We start from the raw sequence: 6,942 nt of genomic DNA, 5'->3' as shown, positions 1-6,942 counted from the left end.
GAGAGAGAGAGAGAGAGAGAGAGAGAGAGAGAGAGAGAGAGAGAGAGAGAGAGAGAGAGAGAGAGCGCAAGCAAAGGCGATAGAGTTAGATAGATGGATAGATAGATAGATAGATTGAGAGGGAGACAGAGAGAGAAAGCGAGAAAGATATATGGAGACAGAGAGGGTGGGAGAGAGGGAGAGGGCGAGACAGGGCGAGAGAGAGCACGAGAGGAGCGACAGAGAGGGGGAAAGTGAGAGCAAACGAGCGAACGAGATAGATAGACATGAAGTGAGAGAAAGAGAGACAGGGGTAGAGCGCGAGAGAGAGCGCGAGAAACAGAGAGAGTGTGAGAGAGGGCGAGCGCCAGGGAGCGAGTGAGAGAAAAAGGGAGTTTAAATTATTTTGAGTAATGAGTAACGGCCAAACTGGCTTCGGACACGTGACGTCTTTGTTCTCCGGATCGATCAGTACTCCATTTTCTCTCGTGGAATGTGCACGGCCCGTTCTTCATTCTCCGTTATCGCCTACAACCGCCACGATTACAGGTAACATAATTAATGCATTGTGCATGTGATGCTATAAATATCACTGTTATTATATATGCTAAGTGATATATGACTTGTGTTTTATATAAAAGTAATTAAGTTATTTGATAGACAGGTGAATGGACCACTTGTGTGCGCTTCAGTACGTAAAGTCCCCTTTTAAACCCCTCGCTAATTAAGCAACAAGCAGGCGCGAGTTCTGTGTATCTCGCTTTTATATATTTAGGCAATTATCCATCATATACAATACATAGCATACTTTTACAATAAATTCTGAATTCATAAAATTGCCTAGTAAAAGTTGTAGTTTTAACCAGTCATACAATGGTACATTCTCATAAGACGATACAAACTTTTCTTATACCTAATTTCAAACGAATTCCTTTAGCGAAAATCATATACTCCTCTGCCTATAATGTTTCTACCTTTTCCATCAGACATTTTTTAACACTATACTTAAAATTAGAATAAACAGAATTTGTACTAACTTGCGGTGGTAGAGAGTTCCAAGCTTCAATTTTAGTATAGGTAAGAGTGTTTCCCACTGCTTTCTACCCTCGGTTTAAATATAGACATCTCAATATACCTTGTATTGAAACTATGAACTTCTAACGTTAACACGAATCCTTCTGTCATATACTATGGGCCGAAATTATGTTCCCACACCCTACCCCCTCGGTCGCTTCGCTCCCTCGCCTTGGCCCTCCCTGTTTCCAATTGCTGGCTACGCCACTGAGGATATATATAGTTCATGTTTTATATACGGGCAAATACACGAGATCGAGAATGAATGTACATGCATGTAGTGATGTACCATTATTCTCATATTTTTAAAAACGTAACACGTACCGCACGATATATAGTTCTCGCTCCCGTGATTTCATCCAGTCGTGGTATCAAAATCTTCCATCTACGATGTTACTCAAACAGTGAAACACTACGTACACGTTATGTCTTCGTAGTCTTCGCTATCTCTCGATATAATAAATTTATACACAATATAAAGATGTAATCTATGTATAAACTCACAGTAACACGTTATAACGCACGGCAGTTGAACCTGGCAAGGTTGTTTCTCGATTTTTTAACATGGCGCGGACCGGAAGATCGGTCGGGTCGAGCTACGCACGTGGCACGTGGAGATTGTCGGAAACCCGTGTTACGGAAACCCGTGTTACGGACGCACTGTACATACGTACCTACATTGTCTACATCGATGTCTGTGTCTGCATTATTACCGAGCAGGGCTTGTGAGTTATGCGGGCATGACGGACAGCAGTCAGCCCATAAAAAAAATTGTCAAATCAAAAACCTGCAATGAAACATATTAAATATCTGAATTTCATAGAATAAAATACCCCCACGTCTGTGTCAGACGTGGTGCGAACAATGTTACGGTATTCCCTGAAAGATTTTAACAACAGCAGTGAATTACGAAAGTAAAATCTCGATTCTCCAGAGTCTAAGGGGAATGAGGGATCTCGATAGCGAGAGTATGCCTGTAGGTAGATAGTAGACAGGCGATTATGTATGGATATATATATATCACTGTGCTAAAGCCCTTCGCACTAAAGCCCGTCGCGCACGGTGTAAGTGTTGCTATTGTATGTAATAAACAATGTTTTGTCAAACAGACTGTAAAATATATATAATGTCGGATAATGTTACATTGTTTACGGATCTTGTTATATTGTATAAATCTGCGGAATATCCACTCCTGTACCTATGAACAGAGATAGGGCGCGGACACGTCGGCGATCTGTCGCCCAAAGGAAATGACTTAGGGCTTTAGGAATAAACTTTTTAATTTTGAACTTTAATTTTGAACTTTGTGAATTTTGAAATGACGTTAGGGCTAACGTTAAGCATGCCTAGAGAAGGTGCGCATTGAAGAATGCACACTCGCAGCTTCAATGTGGTGGCACTGCTCTGCCGAAGATCTCTTTCTATACCAATGCGGGGATAGGGCGCGGATACGTCGCCGACCTGTCGTCCAACGGAAATGACGTAGGGCCACCGATAAGCATTTAATCAGGAGTGTTGGATGCCTACACAAGGTGCGCATCGCAAATTGCAACCTTGCTACGTCAATGTGGTGACACTGCTCTGTGGAAGGACCCTTGCTACACTAATGCACAGGGATACAGCGCGGCAACGTCGGCGACCTGTCACCTAAGAAAAATGAGTCAAATGACGTAGGGTCGACGTTGAGCATTTTATTGGGAATGTGGCATGTCTTTTCTTAGCCTCCCACCCCTCTAATCTCAATCAAAGCTATATTATTCAGTTTTTTTCTCCAATTCGTAGGCCTACTGTACGCATTAAATGGCGCTCGCGCATGCGCAATATCTCTCGAGACGAAGAATATTTTGCAAAAAGTGTGCATTTAAAATGAAGAGGGATTCTAGCATAGATCTACATGAAATCATTCAATCAGTAGACCGCTCTTAATAAATAGTAAGAAGAATGTGCATGTAAGGTGCCCGCTGCACATGCATATCGCCGTCGGCCGTCCGAAAGAGACGGCGCTCTGCAATTCGCAAATACGCAGGCGGTCGCCGAATTTTACCATGTTTTCCAATATAATATTATGCGGTTTGCTTATGCAGTTATATTACGCTATCCCAGCATAGATTTATATGATAACATACCATGCATCCATAGACCTCACTTAAGAAATAGGACGAAGACCTTGCATGTAAGGTGCCCGCTGCATATAGGCTCTATCAGTCAGTACACAATCTTGCTACGTTAGAAGGTTAGCGCATGCGCAATATCTCACCTCAGGAGCTATGTTTTCTGATGAATATGCATTTATTATGGTTAGGGGGTATTTCATCATAGATTTCTGAAATAAATTTTTATATGTAGATCTGTGTTTATAATTAGGAGAGCGCCCTAGCCTGCAGGGTGCAAAACTCTTCCTTCATCCCTTCCCGTTTTCCCACCGCCTTTTTTGCCCCTTGCTTAGACTCCTTTTTCGTCTACCGCCCTGAGCTATCTTCCCTGCCGTCTGTCCTCTGTCTCCCACCCCTCTCTCACTCAGCAAGCTGTATTGTGCAGTTTGCTTCAGTCCGTTCTAAGCGCCTGAAACGGTGCTCGCGCATGCGCAATATCTCATAAGAAGAATAATATTTTGCAAAAATTATGCCTTTAAAATGAAGAGCAGGTATCCCAGCATAGATTTATATAATAACATACCATCCGTAGACCTCACTTAAGAAATAGGACGAATACTTTGCATGTAAGGTGTTCGCTGCATATGCCAATCAGTACACAGTCTGGCCACGTTGGAGGGTTAGCGCATGCGCAATATCTCACCACAGGAGCTATGTTTTCTGATGAATATGCATTTATTATGGTTAGGGGATATCTCAATATAGATTTCTGAAATAAATTTTATAAGTAGATATGTATATAAGGGAAATCGATTTAGTATGGTCAAGGGGTATGTCAGCATAGGTTCCTGCAATAAATTCTTATTCGTAGACCGGTGTTTATAATTAGGAGAGCGCCCTAGCCTGTAGGGTGCAGAACTCCTACTTCATTCCCACCCGCTCTTTCCCTTGTCTTCCTTGTCGCACGCTCAGCCTCCTTCTCCTTCCACCGCCCCTCGACTATCGCTTTCCTGGCACCTTCCGTCAGTCTCCGACCCCTCCCTCCCCCAGCAAGCTATATTACGTACTTTTATTTAGGCCGTATACTGCACGCCTGAAACGGTGATCGCGCATGCGCAATATCTCCCGAGAAGAAGAATATTTTGCAAACATTATGAATTTAAAATGAAAAGGGGTTATCCTAACATAGATTTATATGATAAGATTTCATCAGTAGACCTCGCTTCAGAAATAGGAAGCAGACATTGCATGTAAGGTCCCCACTGCATATATACCAGTCAGTACATAACCTGGCTACGTTACTGTTTTAGCGCATGCGCAATATCTCCCCAGAAGAGCTATCCTTTGTGATGAAAATGCATTTAATATGGTCAGGGGGTATCACAGCATAGGTTTCTGTAATAAATTCTTATACGTAGACCTGTGTTTATAGTTAGGAGAGCGCCCTAGCCTGTATGATGCAAAACTCCTACTTTATCCCCGCCCGCCTTTCCCTTTGTCTCCATTGTCGCACGCTCAGCCTCCTTCTCCTTCCACCGCCCCTCGACTGTTTTTCCTGCCACCTTTCCTGAGTTTCCCTCCCCTCTCTCCCTCAGCAAGCTATATTACGTACTTTAATTTAGGCCGTACTGCACGCCTGAAACTGTGATCGCGCATGCGTAATATCTCCCGAGAAGAAGAATATTTTGCAAACATTATAAATTTAAAATGAAGAGAGATTATCCTAACATAGATTTATATGATAAAATTTCATCAGTAGTCCTCACTTCAGAAATAAGAAGCAGACCTTGCATGCAAGGTCCCCACTGCATACACCAGTCAGTATAGGTAACTATGTACTTTTATTTAGGCCGTACTGCGCAACTGAAACGGCGCTCGCGCATGCGCAATATCTCCCGAGAATAATAATATTTTGCAATAATTATGAATTTAAAATGAAGAGGGCTTATCTTATCATAGATATATATAAGAAAATTTTATCAGTAGACCTCACTTCAGAAATAGGAAGCAGAACTTGCATGTAAGGTCCCCACTGCATATAGCAGTCAGTACACAATCTAGCTACGTTAGTGTGTAAACGCATGCGCAATATCTCACCAGAGGAGTTATATTTTCTGATGAATATGCATTTAAAATGGAGAGGAGGTATTCTAGCATCGAGAATTTCGTTTTTAGCTCATCTGACATAGTCAGATGCAGCTTGTAGAATCGCATGATCGTCCGTGCGTCCGTGCGTCCGTCCGTCCGTCCGTCCGTCCGTCCGTCCGGGCGTCAACAGTTGGGCACAAATTGAGGTAGAGAGTAGGGAGAGGGAGGAGTGAGGTAGAGAGGAGAGTAGGAGAGGGAGGAGTGAGGTAGAGAGGAGAGTAGGGATGAGGAGTGAGGTAGAGAGGAGAGAAGGGAGAGGGAGGTAGAGAGGAGAGTAGGGAGAGGGAGGAGTGAGGTAGAGAGGAGAGAAGGGAGAGGGAGGAGTGAGGTAGAGAGGAGAGAAGGGAGAGGGAGGAGGGAGGTAGAGAGGAGAGAAGGGAGAGGGAGGAGGGAGGTAGAGAGGAGAGAAGGGAGAGGGAGGGGTGAGGTAGAGAGGAGAGTAGAGAGAGGGAGGAGTGAGGTAGAGAGGAGAGAAGGGAGAGGGAGGAGGGAGGTAGAGAGGAGAGTAGAGAGAGGGAGGAGTGAGGTAGAGAGGAGAGAAGGGAGAGGGAGGAGGGAGGTAGAGAGGAGAGTAGAGACAGGGAGGGTGGAGGTAGAGAGGAGAGAAGGGAGAGGGAGGGAGGTAGAGCGGAGAGTAGGGAGAGGGAGGATGGAGGTAGAGAGGAGAGAAGGGAGAGGGAGGGAGGTAGAGAGGGGAGTAGGGAAAGGGAGGAGGGAGGTAGAGAGGAGAGAAGGGAGAGTGAGGTAGAGAGGAGAGAAGGGAGAGGGAGGAGGGAGGTAGAGAGTAGGGAGAGGGAGGAGTGAGGTAGAGAGGAGAGTAGGGAGAGGGAGGAGGGAGGGAGACAGGAGTAGGGAGAGGGAGGAGTGAGGTAGAGAGGAGAGTAGGGAGAGGGAGGGAGAGGGAGGGAGGTAGAGAGGAGAGAAGGGAGAGGGAGGTAGAGAAGAGCAGGGAGAGGGAGGATGGAGGTAGAGAGGAGAGTAGGGAGAGGGAGGAGTGAGGTAGAGAGGAGAGTAGGGAGAGGGAGGAGTGAGGTAGAGAGGAGAGTAGGGAGTGAGGAGTGAGGGGGAAGTAGAGAGTAGGGAGAGGGAGGAGTGAGGTAGAGAGGAGAGTAGGGAGGAGGAGGGAGGTAGAGAGGAGATTAGGGAGAGGAAGGAGTGAGATAGAGAGGAGATTAGGAAGAGGGATGAGTGAGGTAGAGAGGAGATTAGGAAGAGGGATGAGTGAGATAGAGAGGAGATTAGGGAGAGGTAGGAGTGAGGTAGAGAGGAGATTAGGGAGAGGTAGGAGTGAGGTAGAGAGGAGATTAGGGAGAGGAAGGAGTGAGATAGAGAGAAGATTAGGGAGAGGGAGGAGTGAGGTAGAGAGGAGAGTAGGGAGAGGGAGGAGGGAGGTAGAGAGGAGAGAAGGGAGAGGAAGGAGTGAGATAGAGAGGAGATTAGGGAGAGGAAGGAGTGAGATAGAGAGGAGATTAGGTAGAGGGAGGAGTGAGGTAGAGAGGAGAGTAAGGAGAGGGAGGAGTGAGGTAGAGAGGAGAGTAGGGGGAGAGGGAGGAGGGAGGTAGAGAGGAGAGTAGGGAGAGGGAGGAGGGAGGTAGAGAGGAGAGTAGGGAGAGGGAGGAGGGAGGTAGAGAGGAGAGTAGGGAGGAGG

General features: G+C 45.7%; 1 long non-coding RNA gene across 1 annotated transcript in view; it reads left to right on the top strand.

Annotated features, from left to right (window-relative positions):
• The first annotated feature begins 449 nt into the window (after positions 1–449).
• LOC106813415 overlaps positions 450–6,942 on the top strand; it is a 26,023-nt gene continuing 19,530 nt past the window's right edge. Inside the window, exon 1 of the long non-coding RNA XR_001394467.1 lies at positions 450–528. This is a non-coding gene — a long non-coding RNA (uncharacterized LOC106813415). The remainder of the gene's footprint in view (positions 529–6,942) is intronic.

Source organism: Priapulus caudatus, unplaced genomic scaffold (assembly GCF_000485595.1).
Source record: "Priapulus caudatus unplaced genomic scaffold, Priapulus_caudatus-5.0.1 Scaffold768, whole genome shotgun sequence".
Classification (NCBI taxonomy): Eukaryota; Metazoa; Priapulida; class Priapulimorpha; order Priapulimorphida; family Priapulidae; genus Priapulus; species Priapulus caudatus.
The sequence above is the reverse complement of the archived record's forward strand: the minus strand, read 5'-3'. Positions and strand labels throughout refer to the sequence as shown.